Source organism: Loxodonta africana, chromosome 7 (genome assembly GCF_030014295.1).
Source record: "Loxodonta africana isolate mLoxAfr1 chromosome 7, mLoxAfr1.hap2, whole genome shotgun sequence".
NCBI classification, from domain to species: Eukaryota; Metazoa; Chordata; class Mammalia; order Proboscidea; family Elephantidae; genus Loxodonta; species Loxodonta africana.
Window position 1 is genome coordinate 87326108 of NC_087348.1, and position 17035 is coordinate 87343142.

At 42.8% G+C, this 17035-nt stretch overlaps 1 protein-coding gene and 1 pseudogene across 2 annotated transcripts in view; both read right to left on the reverse strand.

Annotated features, from left to right (window-relative positions):
- Window positions 1–17035, reverse strand: part of CLPB (ClpB family mitochondrial disaggregase) — a 174636-nt gene that overhangs the window by 36663 nt on the left and 120938 nt on the right. The gene's annotated exons all lie outside the window — the stretch shown is intronic.
- LOC111747664 (spermine oxidase-like) lies at window positions 171–16957 on the reverse strand (annotated as a pseudogene).

Below are 17035 nucleotides of genomic sequence, written 5' to 3' on the forward strand. Positions count from 1 at the left end.
GTGCATGCAGTGCTTATTTAGCTTTACTTCAGTGCAAGAAAAGGCTTGAAGCCTTTTCAATGATTTAAAAGCTGCAGTGGGTTTGTTGTTTATGTGCAGCAAGTGAAGGTGCTTGTCATGAAGAATATGTTGTGAGTAGGGGTTGGTTCAACTGTTTCAAAGGAGGACAAATTTACATAACATTAAAGGGCAAAGTACCAGTTGGCTGAAGTTGGACATTTGTAACGCGGGAACTGCCTGTACTATATTATTATGTTAAAGATGTATCTGGAAGTGTTTCTTCAATGTTTTTTATGCACAAAAATGTACACTATATATTAAGAAAAACATTTGACTAACTGACGTTAGATATAAACCGTACCCAACTATTCTGACTTATGGAAAAACTTAACTTTAAGACAGACTTAGGAATGGAACTCGCTCATACCTGGGGACTGCCTGTATCTCATTTAACCTTTACAGTCATTCCCTACTTGAAGTCTGGCTTTTCTTTTGGCTCATAGAAAAGCAAGGTGGTATGGCAGAAAGAGTATAGCTCTGATTCAGACAGACTTAAAACCTCACCTCATCCACTTGAGAGCTAGGTAACACGGGGTAAGTTAATTTGCCTCCCTGAACCTTAGGTTCCCTCATTTGTAACATGGGATAATACTTGCACCTATCCTGAAGGATTCTTGTAGGATGCTGAGGAGGATTAATGAGATAATATATAAAGTACTTAGGCGGGTCTCTGGCACATAGCCAAGTGTATATATGTAGAATAAATTGTAGTTGGAGTAACTCAAGAGGCTCACACAGTACCTGGCCCTTATTAGGCCTTTGCTAAATGTTAGTTCCCCTCTTTTTTCACTGAATTCTAATAACTGACTGTTTACCTCAGTGCTTTTTTAGGGAGGAGGGTACTGGAACCCTTTTAATTAATTTAGTCTTCTCTGTGCCACTCCATAAATAACAAGAAGAGTTGCTCTGGTTCAAGCAGAAGCCGGAAGCCAAGCCTGCTTGGGTCCCCCCACCCCCTGCCCTAGAAGAGACTCATGAGGGTCCTTTCTCTAGGAACCCTAGACCTGCAGTGCATAGTCTCAACACTAAGCAGGTCCTAGGGATTCCTCTAATGCCTGGGGCAACTTATCTCTGGCTGTCAGTTTTTCCTACATGGTAGAGAATTCTACCTCTAGCTACTTTCCATCCATTGGTCTGTGGGACCACATAAAACATATCTTTTTCCTTTGCCCCAGCAAAGCCTAATATGACTTTCACTCCACATTACTGATTTGGGTATGACCACTGTGGTCTCCCTACATCTTCTCCAGGGTAAACCTTTCTAGTCCCTAAACTCTTCTTCAAAGTCATGATTTTAGGTTGTCTTAAAATTCTTGTTATTTACTTGGGCAAGGGTGAAGGGTCCTTGACTTCTATGGGGGTAAGGGTGAGGGAAAGGTTCTCAGGAGCTTTTTAGATGGTTCAGAAAAGGGTCAAACTATCGCCTACATCTCTGAGTATACTGATTCTCCCCTAGCCTGGAACCCCAAATGGTATTTGGAAAACCTCTGAAAATGGATCAGACTTCTTGATAAAAATGTACAGGAAACAAGATTAAACTAGGTAGAATGTCACTGCTTCATGCTCTTTTCCCATTGCTAAATGGAGTTTGTGTCAAAAAATGTGTTAAATGAATCAATGACTTTTTAAGGTATACGCCATGAGCCCAGCCTTGTGAAAGGCTGGCTAGTGGAGAAACCTAGAGAAGGAAAACACTTGCCTGTATATATTCAATTTGGGGGAGAGGAGAGAGAAGGATGGGAGCAGACTACTACTGTTCCTCTGTCTTTGAGGAGATGGGGAGGAAGGCTATGGGGATGGAGGTCAAGGCTTTGCCTAACTCTGGCTGGACTCTACAAGAGGGGAAGACAGGGCAGGTGACCCAGCTAGCTGAAGTATAGGGCTCTGGCAAAGAGACACTAGGAAGGAGCCACCCCAGAGAGCAGGCATGGGGGAGTGATCATCTTCTTAATAACAGCCACATGCAATTAGCTTCAGAAGTCCTCACCTGGAGCTGGCAGCCACCAGCTCCCCATGCTGCGTCTCAGCTGGATAATCGTGGACACTGGTTTCCATCAGTCTTGATTTAATATGGCACCCCTCCTGGCTGTGAGTGCATTTACAGGAAAGGGCTGGGAGGCCAAGGCAAAGCCCAGCTGGGTTTGCTCAGAGGTGAGTGGCTTTGTGGGGGAGGGTTACAGGGAGAAGGGGTATGGCAGGCATCCCTACTGTTGGTCATCCCTCAGAGGACAGGTCTGACAAACCTGGCATCGTGTTCACTGGGAAGGCAGCTGGGGTGGGAGTAGGGGTGATGGGTAGTCAGAATGAGACCATGGGCAAGAATGGACAGGTATAGAGGGGGAAGAAAAACAATGCCAAGCTCCCCCAGGAGAGCATGGGGGGAGGGGGTTGGACCTACAGAGTCTACCTCACAGCTCACAGACTCAGATATGCCCATATTTTTGACCCCTCTGACTCAGACCCTAATTCACTTCACAGCTGGAGCTTCTACCATGCTCTGAAGTTGGTGATGACAGAAGAGCTTAGGGGGGTCCAACAAAGGAACATGGGGATACAGAACAGATGGGAAGAGGAGACTGGGGATGAGAGAGGCACCCAAGTGACTTGAAAGTCTCTTGAACTAGCCCATAAAGTACATGTCCCTGTAAAGGAAGGCTGGTGCAGAGCAGGTGTCAGCCCATCAGAGTTGACGACCACTAGGTCAGCATTCCGGATTCTATTCTCCTCTCTTCCAGTCCATCCTCCTTTTGCTGCCACAGCTATCTTTTTAACATGTAAATCTGATCATGCTATTCCTGCAAATAACTGGGTTGATTCAGAGACAAGACTGGTGAGAAAAGGCTAAGAGGGGCAAGAATGGCTGCAGTGATGGACCAAGGCATCTAAGTCAGAATGGGAAGGAGACATAAGAGGCCTGATGAAGGGATCAGGGCTGGAGTGCTCAGCGAGACTGAAGAATGAGTGTAGAGGGAATCAGCAAGTTAGCAATGATTTAATGGGAAGTTATGATCAGATCAGTGACTTTTACAATTTCATAGTGTCCAGGTGATAACAAGGGCCTGGTATGTGGCCATGTTGAGTGGAGGGGAGGCCCCTGGAATGAAGGGCAGATTTGGGGTGGAGAAAATGACACAAAGTGCATGTTATCAGGTGTAAGTAACAGTGAGGAGGAATGAGCAAGAGAGCCAGGTGTTAAGAGCAGCAGTTTTATTTGAATCGAGATAATGGTTTGAAAGCGGCAGTGAAGAGCAAGGATGCAGACTCTTTTCTCAACCCTAAAGGCCTTAAGGGTGTGGGAGAACGCGCAGTGAGCACAGACAGGAGGGGCTGCAGGGCAAGTGGGGTGTCTAGGAAGAAGTACAACCAGAATGCTCCTTAGAAGCAAGGATGGTGAGATTGTGTCTTACATACTTTGGACATGTTGTCAGGAGGGATCAGATCCTGAAGAAGGACATCATGCTTGGTACAGTACAGGGTCAGCAGAAAAGAGGAAGAATCAATGGGATGAATTGACAGAGTGGCTGCAACAATGGGCTCAAGCATAACAACGATTGTAAGCATGGCGCAGGCCTGGGCAGTGTTTTGTTCTATGGTACATAGGGTTGCTATGAGTCAGAACCGACTTGACGGCACCTAATGACAACAACAGGGAAGGCAGGTTTTCGCTGAGGTTGGAGGTGGAAGTAGTGTCTGGTAAGAGGCTGAGGAGGGGGTGATTTTGTCACTTACTGGGATTCTGGAGGCACAGGGGAGAGGGTTCAGACAGTAAGGGAGCAGATGTGGAAGTATGAGGATAAGCGTAAGGGAAGAAAGATGACCGTATCTTAGATACTATCTAAGAATGATAGGAAAGGGGTGGCAGCAGGAAAGCTGCCTGGCAGCAAGGTCCAAGAGAATTAGACCTGGCAATTAAAAAACTCAGCCTGAATTGGACTGAATGCATTTCAGTTCAATCTGGTCCACACGAGCTGGCCAGCTAGAGGCTTAACTGGCTTGTGGGATTTTTACTATATGTTGAAAATAGTAGATCCTGCAGTCTCCTATTCATCTCCTGCATGTTTTCATTCCTGCCTCTGTACCTTTGCTTATGCAGTTCCCACTCCTGGAATGCACTCTCTCTTCAGTCTGCTTCTGTAAGTGAATGGCAACATCATCTGTCCATTCGCACAAGTCAAAAATGTAGAAGTCACCTTGACCTCTCTCTCCCTCAGCCTCATCCAATTTATTACCAAAACCTATCAATTCTATCTACAGACTACCTCTTGTAGTCATCCATTTTTCTCCATATCCCTCTTCTCCACCACCACCAGAGAACCAGCTACCATCATCTCACACCTATACTAAAGCAATCAGCTCTGTACTGCTCTCTCTACATTCATCTGACCCACTCTTATCCCCACATAGCAGTCAGATCGATTGTTTCAAAATTCAAATTTCATCACATCACCTATTTACTTAAAACAATTTATGACTCCTCACTGCTCTTAAGGGCAAAGCTTCACTCTCATCTCACCTTGCTCTCCCTCTTTATCTGCAAGTTCTAGCCATACTAGTTTTTTTCTTCAGATTTGTTGAACTCTCTACTACCACAGGGCCTTTTCACATGCTAGCACCTTGGTCTACAATGCTCTTCCCCATCCCTCAGCTCTAGTTAAATCACCTCCTCAGGGAGTCTTCTCTGAGCACTCTGGCCAGGTCAAGAACCATTTCATAGGCTCCCACGGCACTATCAAAAGAGCCCTGGTGGTGCAATGGTTAAGTGCTTGACTGCTAACTGAAAGGCAGGCAGTTTGAATCAACCAGCCGCTCTACGAGAGAAAAGAGCTGGTGATCTGCTCTTAAAGATTTAGAGCCTAAGAAATCCTATGGGGGTAGTTTCTGCCCTATAGGGTTTCTATGAGTTGGAATCAACTCAACGGCACACAACACAACAGCACCATCCATCTCTCCTTTACAGCTATATATGATACATTCACATGAGGATTACTGCATTAATGCCTATCTTTCCCACTAAACTGCATGCGTGCCAAGAGGTCAAGCCAGTGGATATTGCCAGTCACCACTGTCTGCTTGTGCCCAGCTTAGTGGGTACTCAGTATCCTAACTGAGGTTCCACTTAAGTCTCTTCTAGGAAGTTTTTTCTAATAACTCCAACACTGCTGATTTCTACTTCTCTGGGCCTCATCTGTAGTGTAGAAACTATATGGTTTTGCCTTTGGTTCTATCCATTTATCCTAAATAAATCATTATGTAGCCCTATGCTAATACACCTACTCACTTATCAACTATCTTGTTATCTGACATTTCGCATTTATGACCATAGTAAAAAATCTGTTTTGTGCATTAACAATGTATATCTGGTAGTAATGAATGCTGATGTGCGAGGCGAGAGTAACGCTGGCTGTGATGGTTACGGTTATGTGTCAACTTGGCTAGGCCATGATTCTCAGTGGTTCGACAGTTATATAATGATGTAATTCGGTAGTTATGTAATAATGTAGTCATCCTCCATTTTGGGATCTGATGCAGTCATCCTCCATTTTGCATAACTCTGATTTTCATATAATGACCTGGTCTCTGGAACCTAACCATGTCAATAAGTGAGGAGTGGGTGTAGTAAGGATATAAAATTTGTGTTTTAGTTCTCATCTCCCTAAATAGACTCTAAACTCCCAGATCGGGAACAGGTATTTTCTTATCTTCAGGGAGAAGGTGTTGCAGTGGTGAAAAGTGCTGGCAGGCTCTGAAGTCAGAGTGTAAGGATCAGTGTTCTGTCTCTAGTACTTGCTATTAGTGGAACCTTGCTTCAGTTTATTTAATCTTTGTACGATGGGGATGATAACACTATCAACTTCATGGGGTGTATGAGGATTCAAATAAAATCCCAAACCAAACCGATTAGTGTTGAGCTGATTCTGACTCATGGAGACACCACGTGTTATACAGTAGAACTGCTCCATAGAATTTTGATGGCTGTGATCTTTTGGAAGCAGGTCATTAGGACTTTCTTCTATGGTGCTCCTGGGTGGGTTGAAACAAGGCCTCTAACCTGTTTGGTCTGGTTTGAACCCCTGCTGAGAATTTACATTTCTAACAGTTCCCAGGCAATGCTAATGTTGCTGGTTAAGGATCAGTTCTGAGAACCACTAGTAAAGCAGTAGTTCTCAAAATTTATCATACATAAGAATCACTGGGGGATCTGGTTAAAATGTAGATTTTGATTCAGTATATCTAGGGTGGAAATGCAAATTCTCAGCAGGGGTTCTAACTGAAATGAACCAGTTCGAATCCTTGGTTTGAACTGCCAACCTTTAGGTTAATAGTCCCAGATAAACAGAAATTAAGGGAATTTGTAAAAACCAGATCATCCTTATAAGAAATATTAAAGGGAGTCCTTCGGATAGAGGCCCAATGACTTAGACAACAATCTGAGAGCAAGCCACATGACGGCATCTCTAAGATGCCAACACAGACAAAGAAATACAAAAAGTAAAATAAAGCTACAGAGCCAAAAACAGGGAACCAGAGATCTCAATCTGAAATCAACAACTTTAAAACAAAAAGGGGGAACAAATGGTATAGTCACAGAATTTCCATATGGAGAAGAAGTCAAGGTGATATCTAAAAATAACAGACTGTTTTAAACATAGGATGACCAAGGTAAGCCTCACGGTAACCACAAAGAAAATTAATAAACCTACTTACCAAAATAAAGAAAATAAAAAAGACCCAGAAAACAAAATTGACAAAAATGAAGGCAATGAAAAGATAATCCATAAACAAAAATAACTCAGCATAGAAAATTAAGCGGACCGAAGAAACTGTCAACACTATAGACATACACACACGCACACACAAAAGGATAACAAAATGAGAGCAGTAAATTCATATCTATCGATAATCACACTGAATGAAATGGGTTAAATGCACCAGTAAAGAGACAGAGATTGGCAGAAAAAAACATAACCCATCGATATACTGCCTATAAGAGACATACCTTAGACCTAAAGACACAAAAAGGTTAAAAATCAAAGGATGTAAAAAAATACAACAAGCAAAAACAGTAAGCAAAAAAGAGCAGGAGTGGCAATATTAATCTCTGATAAAATAGGCTTTAAATCAAACTCCATTGTAAGAGACAAGGAAGGACATTATATAATGATTAATGGATCAATTCATCAAGAGGACATAACCATAATACATATCTATGCACCCAATGAGAGCGATCCAAAATACATAAAACAAACCCTGACAGAAATGAGAAGAGAAATAGATAGTTCTACAGAAACAGGAGACTTTAACATACCATTTTTGACAATGGACAGAACAACTAGAAAGAAACTCAACAAAGATACAGAAGATCAAGATAACACAATCAACCAGCTTGACCTCATAGACATATAGAGTACTCCACCCAACGGCAGCACTGTACAAATTCTTCTCCAATGCACATGGATCACTCTAGAATAGACCACATCCGAGGCCACAAAGCAAGCCTCAACAAATTAAAAAACAACTGGGTAATAGAAGAAATTAAAAATGAAATAAAAAAATTCCTAGGATCAAAAGAGAATGAAAATACAACATACCAAAATCTTTGGGACTCAGCAAAAGCAGTGCTCAGAGGCCAATTTACAGCAATAAATATACACATTGAAAAAAGAAGAAAGGGCCAAAATCAATGCCTTAGCCCTACAACTCAGACAAACAGAAGGAGTAGCAAAAGAAGCCTGGAGCTGCCAGAAGAAAGAAAATAATAAAGATCAGAGCAGAAATAAATGAAACAAAACAGAAAAACAATTGAAACAATCAATGAGACTAGAAACTGTTTCTCTGAAAGGATGAATTAAATTGACAAACCACTGGCCACAACGAAAAAAGAAAAAAAGAAGATGCAAACAACCCAAACAAGAAATGAGATGGGTGACATCGCAATAAAAATTATAACAGAATGCTACGAAAAATTATACTCCAACAAATTTGAAAACCTAGAGGAAATGGTGACGCAGTGGTTAAAGTGCTTGGCTGCCACTAATGGTCTGCAGTTTGAACCTACCAGCCTCTCTGCAGTAGAAAGATGTGACAGTCTGCTTCCATTAAGATTTACAGCCTTGGAAACCCTATGGGGCAGTTCTACGCTGTCATATAGGTTGCTATGAGTCAGAATTGACTCGATGGCAGTGGATTTTAGAGGAAACGCACAAATATCAAGAAACACGCTACCTACCGAAACTAACATAAACTGAGGTAGGAAATCTGAACAGCCAACAACAAAAGAAGAAATTGAAAAGGTCATTAAAAAACAAATAAACAAACAAAAGACTACTAACAACACAAAAAAAGCCCTGCTCACTGGAGAATTCTACCAAATATTCAGAGATGACACTGATACTACTCAAACTATTCCAGAGCATAGAAAAGGAAGGAAAACTCTCGAGTTCATTCTATGAAGCCTGTATAACCCTGATAACAAAGCTAGGCAAAGACACCACTAAAAAAGAAAATTATAGACCAATATCCCTCATGAATGTTGATGCAAAAATTCTCAACAAAATTCTAGCCAACAGAATTCAACAACGTATCAAAAAAATAATACATCACGACTAAGTAGGATTCGTACCAGGTATGCAAAGATGGTTCAACATTAGAAAATCAATGTAATCCACCACATAGATAAAACAAAGGAAAAGAATCACATGATCATCTAAACCAATGCAGAAAAGGCATTCAATAAAGTTCAACACCCATTCCTGATAAAAACTCTAACCAAAATACAAATACAAGGGAAGTCACTCAATATAATTAAGGGCATATACACAAAACCAAGAGCCAACGTTATTCTCAATGGAGAGAGATTGAAAGCATTCCCCCTGAGAATACGAACCAGCCAAAGATGCCCTTTACCGCCACTCTTATTCAACATTGTACTGAAGTCCTAGCTACAGCAATAAGACAAGAAAGCAAAATAAGCGGCATCCAAATTAGTAAGGAAGAAGTAAAACTATCCTTATTTGCAGATGATATGATCCTATACACTGAAAATCTCAGGGAATCCACAAGAAAGCTACTAGAACTAATGCAAGAATGCAGCAAAGTGGCAGAGTACAAGATCAACATTGCAAAAATGAGTCAGATTCCTCTACACTAAGAGAGCCCTGAAAAGGAAATCAGGAAAACAATACCATTTACAATAGCCCCCCAAAAGATAAAATACTTAGGAATAATGGGATAAAAAAGACTTATACAAAGACAATTATAAAACACTACTGCAAAAAACCAAAAGATCTTCATAAATGGAAAAACGTAACATATTCATGGATAGGAAGACTTAACATGAAACTGTCAGTACTACCAAAGGCAATCTACAGATACAATACAATCCTGATCCAAATTCCAACAACATTATTTAATGAGATAGAAAAACTAATCACCAACTTTATATGGAAAGGGAGGACTCCCTGGGTAAGTAAAATATTACTGAAAAAGAAGGATAAAGTAGGAGGTCTTATCTCAGAACCTACTGTATAGCTATGGTAGTCAAAACAGCCTGGAACTGGTACAATGACAGACACATAGACCAATGAACAGAATTGAGAACCCAGAAATAAATCCATCCACCTACGGGCACCTGATCTTTGACAAAGGGTTAAGTCCATTAAATGGGCTTTAAAAAATCCGTTAAGAAGTCTCTTCAAAAATAGTGCTGGTAAAACTGGATATTCATTTGCAGAAAAACAAAACAGAAATCCATACCTCACTCCATATACAAAAACTAATTCAAAGTGGATGAAAGACCAAAACCTAAAACTATAAAGTTCATGAAAGAAAACACAGGAACTACACTAGGGGCCCTAATTTATGGCATAAATAGAATATAAAGCATAACTAAAAATGCACAAACTGCAGAAGATAAAGTAGATAACTGAGACCTCGTAAAAATTAAATACTTAAGCTCATCAAAAAACTTTTCCATGAGATAAAAAAGAGAACCTACAGATGGGGAAAAAAATTTTGGCAAAGACATATCTGATAGAGGTTAAACTGCTAAAATTTACAGAAAACTTCAACAACTCAACAATAAAAAGACAAGCAACCCAATCACAAAATAAGCAAAGGACATGAACAGATACTTCACCAAAGAGGACATTCAGGTGGCCAACAAATACATGAAAAGATGCTTGTGATCATTAGCTATTAGAGAGATGCAAACCAAAACCACAATGAGATACCATCTCACCCCTGCAAGAATGGCCAAAAAAAAAAAACCAGCGCCACTGAGTCAATTCTGACTCATAGCGACCCTATAGGACAGAGTAGAACTGCCCCATAGAGTTTCCAAGGAGTGCCTGGCGGATTCGAACTGCCGACCCTTTGGTTAGCAGCCATAGCACTTAACCACTATGCCACCGGGGTTTTTTGATCAGTGCAAGAATGGCACTGATCAAAAATTCAGAAAATAATAAATGCTGGTAAGGTTGTGGGGAGACCGGTGCTCTCAAACACTGCTGGTGGGAATGTAAAATGATACAACCACTGTGGAAAACAATATGTACTTCCTTAAAAAGCTAGAAATAGAAATACCATATGATCCAGCAATCCCACTCCTAGGAATATACCCTAGAGAAACAAGAGTCGGCACATGAATAGACAAATGCACACCCATGCTCACTGCAGCACTATTCACAATAGCAAAAAGATGGAAACAACCTAAGTGCCCACCAACAGATGAATGGATAAACAAGGTATGGTATGTACATATAATGTAATACTATGCAATGATAAAGAATAATGATGAATCTGCAGAACATCTCACAACATGGATGAATCTGGAAGGCATTATGCTGAGTGAAATAAGTCAATCACAAAAGGGCAAATATTGTATGAGACCACTATTATAAAAACTGAAGAAAAGGTTTACACACAGAAAGAAATAATCTTTGATGGTTACAAGGGAGGGAAAGGCAAATCACTAACTAGACAGTAGAGATGTGTTAACTTTGGTGAAGAAAAAGACAATATATAATACAGGGGAAATCAGCACAAAGTGACCAAGGCAAAAGAAGACACTAAGAGGAACACAAGGGGGAAAAAAAAAAGAAAGAAAGAAAGAGGCAACCATAGTAATTTCTAGAGCAGATACAACCCTACAGCAATAGTAAAAACAAATAATAACTTATAAGCAAATACAAAGGCAGAGGCGTATGCTGAACAGAGGAAGCAGGGCATATAGGAGAAGACCTATGTACCCATATAGGTTAGGCTGTGGATATTTTTACATACATATTGTATATACAGTTTTTTTTATATTCATATGTATATGATAAAGTACAGTCATAGAAGCTTCCTAGACATATCCAAATACCTTGAGGGACCAAGTTACTGGGGCTGAGGGCTGGGGACCATGGTCTTGGGGGACAACCAGGTCAACTGGCATAACAGTTCGTAAAGAAAATGCTCTACATTCTACTTTGGTGGGTAGCATCTGGGGTCTTAAAAGCTTGTGAGTAGCCATCTATGAGATACACTTATTGGTCCCATGCCATCCGGAGCAAAGAAGAACAAAAAAACACAAAGATACAGGGAAGATATTAGCCCAGAGGTCTAATGGACTACATGTACCACAGCCTCCATCAGCCTGAGCCCAGAAGAACAGGATGGTGTCCAACTACCACCACCAACTGCTCTGACAGGGATCTCAATAGAGGGTCTCGGACAGAGCAGGAGAAAAATGTGGAACAAAATTCAAATTCACAAGGAAGACCAGACTTACTGCTCTGACAGAGACTGGAGGAACCCCCGAGACTATGGCTCCTGGATACCCTTCTAACAGAACTGAAGCCATTCCCAAAGTTCATTTTTCAGCCAAAGATTAGACAGCCTTATAAAACAAACAATAACACATGTGAGAAATGTGTTCCTTAGATCAATCAAGTATACAAGACCAAATGGACAATACCTGCCCCAAAGCAAAGACGAGAAGGCAGGAACGGACAGGAAAACTGTATGAATGGAAACAGGGAACCCAGGGTGGGGAGTGCTGACACACTGTGGGGACTGTAACCAAGGTCACGAATTAATTCGTGTATACATTTTCTAATGAGAGACTAATTTGCTCTGTAAACTTTCACCTAAAGTGCAACACACACACATACAAAACACAAAACAAACTAACAAAAAATAAGCTGGCTTGTGCTCATTAAAACGTCAAGGTCATGAAAGAAAAGACTGAGGAACTGTTCCAGATTGAAGGAGCTAAAGAGACATAACAGCCGAATGCAGCTTGGGGTCTGAATTTTCTTTTCCTGTAAAGAATATTATTGGGACAACTGGCGAAATCTGAATATTATCTGTAGATTAGCTAAATCAATATTGGTTTGATTTTGATAATTATACCGAGGCTATATGAGAAAATGTCCTTGTTTTTTAGGAAACAGACACAAGTATTTAGGGTTAAAGGGGTATCATGTGTATAACTTACTCTTAAATGATTCAGATACATATAACTGCGTGAATGTATATATGTATGATAAAGCAAATGTCATAAAATGTTAACATTTGGGGAATCTGGAATAAGGGTTTACAGGAATTCATCGTACTATTCTTGAAATTATGTCGAGTAAAAAAAAAAAAATCGAAATAATGCTTATCCTTGGGAGATGGGTTTCCCTGGGTGATGCAAATGGTTTGAACTGGCCCAATAACCTAAAGGTTGGTAGTTCGAACCCACCTAGCAGTGCCACCAAAGAAAGGCCTGACAATCTGCTTCCGTAAAGATTACAGCCAAGAAAACCCTATGGAGCAGTTCTACTCTGTAACACATGCGGTTGCCATGAGGTGGAATCAACTCAATGGCAATGGGTTTCGGTTTGGTTTTGGTTTTGGGGATGGGCAGCGACTGGAAGAGAGTATGAGTGGGATTCTGAGTGCTTGTAATAATTCTATTTCTTTCTTTTTTTAGAGAAGCTGAGAAGCATGGGAAAGGCAAGTCTCTTTTTATTATCTCAAAATGCAAAGTACTGAAGGCACTTACAATAACGAGGCAGGAGAGGTAGGGCTGCACAGGGAGGTCAGGGGTCAGTGGAAGAGGTAAGTCAATGGGCACCGGCCTAGTCAGGACCAGAAAGAAAGCTATAGGGTCAGGTGTGAAGCCAGTCAGGGCATCTATCTCTCTATGAAAGAGAAAACTCCATCCTACAGAGGGTTAGGAGATTAGAAGCACATGGCAGTAGGGGCAAGGGCTGGCAGTCACAAGTTAGTGGTTCTTGAAGGAACACAACTCGGCAGTGAGGAAGGCCCTCAGGTCCCCTGCTGGAAGAGATCTTGGTACACCTCGATGAGGCGGGCAGCCTCCTGCGGGCCAGAGAGAAGAGTACCATGGGTGGTGGAGTAGTACTTGAGGTGGGTGACCTCCCCTGAGAACAGCACCTGCATGGGTGCCCCCTTGGAGCTCTCCGTGTATGAGAGGGGCTTGGCCTGCTTCTTCACGTCTGCCCTACTCAAGCCCACCTGTGTGTACGAATAGGAGTCTCGAAAGTGGGGGTTGCTCCCCCAAGCCAAGCACAGGATTCACTGAGGTTAGGAATGTTGGGGTTCCCTGTGAACTGATGCAGCATCTCTGTGCAGATCTCAGCCACTGCCTCGTCATCACACTTCTGCATGATGAGGGCCTCCTCCCCACAGATCCAGCTGCTCAGCACATGCCATAGCGCTCAGGTGGGTAACAGACATCAAAGCCTCAGATCTTGCAGTACCAGAGCTCAGGCAGGTAGGTGAGGGTGCGGCTCTTCACATCGTCTTCCCACACAAACTGTAGGCTGCTGCACTCAGGGCCCCAGAAGGGCTCCTTGAATTCAACCAAGATTTTCTCGGTGGTGCCAATGCCCAGGCAGTGGATGGCAGCCACCTTCTCTGTGGGGAGCCCTGGCTGGAAGAAGCTGGTGTACTGTCTCTTCAACACGCCCAGTGACATGGTCACGATCATGTGGTCCACTGGGACCACCTCTCAGTCTTCGCACTCCACCAACACTGGTCACTGCTCATCCTCACTCCGCCTGTCCTCTCAGGGTTCCTCTCCCCACTTGTTGCCCTCTCTGGGGTCATGATTGTGGTCACTCTCCTTCTGGGGCTCAGTCTCAGGGCCTGGTCCCAGTGAATGCAATGGACAGGTTTCCTCAGCTGGATAATGTGGGCAGGGATACCCTCGGCCAGCAGCTCCACAACCCACATGAAGCCTGAGGGGATGATGTGGTAGGTGCCAGGGATCTCCATCCACGCTCCAAAGGTGCTCAGGTATACCTTGTCCATGCTGTGTTTGTGAGCTGCTCCCACAGCTCTCCACCTTCAGGTACTGCTGGATCATGGAAAGCTTCAGTTGTTGGTGGCCTCCGGGTCATCCCTGATGCGGCTGTGCACCTCCTCCCAGGTGAATACCCCCATACTGTTCTGACTCTTCAGTGTTGACTGGTTTACCATGCTGGAAGAACTCTTAGATCAAGTTATAGATCTTGTTGTATAAATTGCTGAATTCCTCAACCATGTCTTTGGGGATCCTACGGCTGCAGTTGGTGAGGTAGAAGGCCAAGCCATTCTTGGAACAGAGGCTGATGTGGCCCACACTTTGCTCCCCTTCGGTAGTTTGTTCCAGGAGGCCTCTGGCTTCTGCTAGATGATAGATGGATTCCTGTAGGAGCCATGGATCCAGGTGGCTCCCAGCTCAAAGATGGTGTGTCTGAGTTTCACGCTCTGCACACGACTTCCAATGTGGCTGGAGGCCATGAGCACAGCGACGTCTGTGAAGCCCTACTCCGGAAGCGCTTTGATCACAGCCAGGCCAGCCCAGCTGGCATCAATCACCACCCACCACTCGAGGCTGTCCCTTCTCCACAGGTCACGACTGAGAGGGTCATCTGACTGTCACCACTGGATTTACAACTTTGCACACGGTCCGCACTCACCTCCTAGGAACCTTTTCTCAACAACATAAACAATGACTATACACATGGACCTCACCTGGTGGAATACACAGGAACCAAATGGCCTACACTTTTCCCCGCTGAGTCGGGGAGGTGAGTCTTTGGCAAGCAGCGCTTCAGCCTCAGTCTCCTCTGCCTCCCCTCTTCCTCCAGCTGCCTGGCTTCCTTCCTCCATTCCCTGTCAGGATCGCAGGGGCCCGTGCCAGCTGCCTTGGCCTGTGTGAGGCTCTGCTCTGCCTCAAGTCCCTGGCCTACCCTGCCTGGTCTCCTCATGCCTTGCCCCTGCTCCCTGTAATAATTCTATTTCTTAATGAGGTGTATGTAGTTTGTGAAAACACAGTGAGCTGTATACCTATTTGCACTTTATGCCAGTATATTATATTTTAGTAATTTTTTTTTTTTTTAAAGTTAAGAAGAAAGAGAGCTGAACCCCATAAAGAACTTGGCACTGTGTCTGGCACATAGTAAGCTTGCAGTAAGGATCAGCCCCCAAAGGGCCTAGCACAGGTCCGGGCATGGGATAAGCTGGCACTTATAATGAGTTGTGCAGCAGGGAAGAGGCTCGGCAAGGCAGGGGAGGGTCTGTCTTCACCCTAAGGAGGAACATAACCCTCTTACCCTCCTGTGTACCTCAGTTCTCTCCCGGAAGGCTCCCCTCAACTCTGATGGGCGCACCCAGGCTCTCAGCCTGGAATTTGCTTCACCCCTGAAGCAAATGAGAAAATACAGAGATAGGAAATGTGCTTGTGATTCTGTCACTGGGATATGCAAATAAAATATATATGATAGGTCTATCTGCCTAATATTCCTGCCAATTCATTCTCTGGGTGTGATTAAAATGAGCAATAAATTCCTCGTGAATCTCTGTGGAGTGAAGATCCGGGAGTGGAGATGCAGGCTGGCACCAGCACATCCCCCTCAGCTGAATATTCATCATGGAATAGCTCCCCATATTTTTGTTTTATCTGCCATCATGTGCAGAGAGATATATTTCTACCTCTCCTTCTTGTCTTAGTTAAGACATGAAAATGGTGTAAGCTTTAAGTATTAAACTCTCCAGCTACTGAAATCCTTCAAAGTGAGATCACAGGCTGCTTCCTCTATGAAGCCCACATGCTTGTCTGCCTGGAGGTGATCCACAGCTTCTTGGAGCCCCCACCAACTCTGTGTGGACTCTTCTTCAGGCACAAGCCAGTCTGTGGGTATTCTATCTGAGAGCACCTGCTTTTCCCCCAGCTAGAAGGCAAGCTCAGGGGACTGGACCTCATTTACCTCTGGATCTCCTCAGGGGCTGGGGTGGGGGACATGAAAGCTGTAGTACACAGGACTGCTGGGAGAACTGAGGGAACCAGCAGTGAGGAGAAAATCATTCAGGACACTTAAGTCTGACAAAGGTTCTCAGGGCTAGTGACAAAAATTTAAAAGGCAGAATGCAATTAAAAATTACACTTACAGTAATTTCTAAATGGGAAAATAGTCGAGAAATAATATTAAGGAAAAAAAAAAAAGCAGATTCCAAATATAAACCCAGGATCATACTCAAATGCCTGTAGAACCAAGTAGAAAAATATAAATGTATGTCAGGTAGGGATATAATGCAATAGGGAATGGTGTGGGGCCTGTGGCTGCAGAGTCCATGCCAGGCATTAAATTCATATTTAAAAAAAAACTCTGGGTCAGCAAAACGAAACATGCTTGCCAGTTTGAGACCCCTGGGGTATACAGTAGGATGTCAACCATGTTAAAAAAGAAAAAGCACGTCTATATAAATACATATCGTTACAGGCCAGGAAAGGCAAATATAGTACCCTAAGAGGAAAGCTCTGGCTCAAATCCTTAAAACAGTCACTTAGAATAACTTGATTTTATCTAAGTCACTTGCTTTCTCTTTACACGTTCAGTTTTCCTGTCTATAAAATGGGGGTAATAACAGCTACTTAAAAAAAAAAAAAAAAAAAAACAGCTACTTCATAGAGTTGTTATAGGACTAGGAAAAAAAAAAA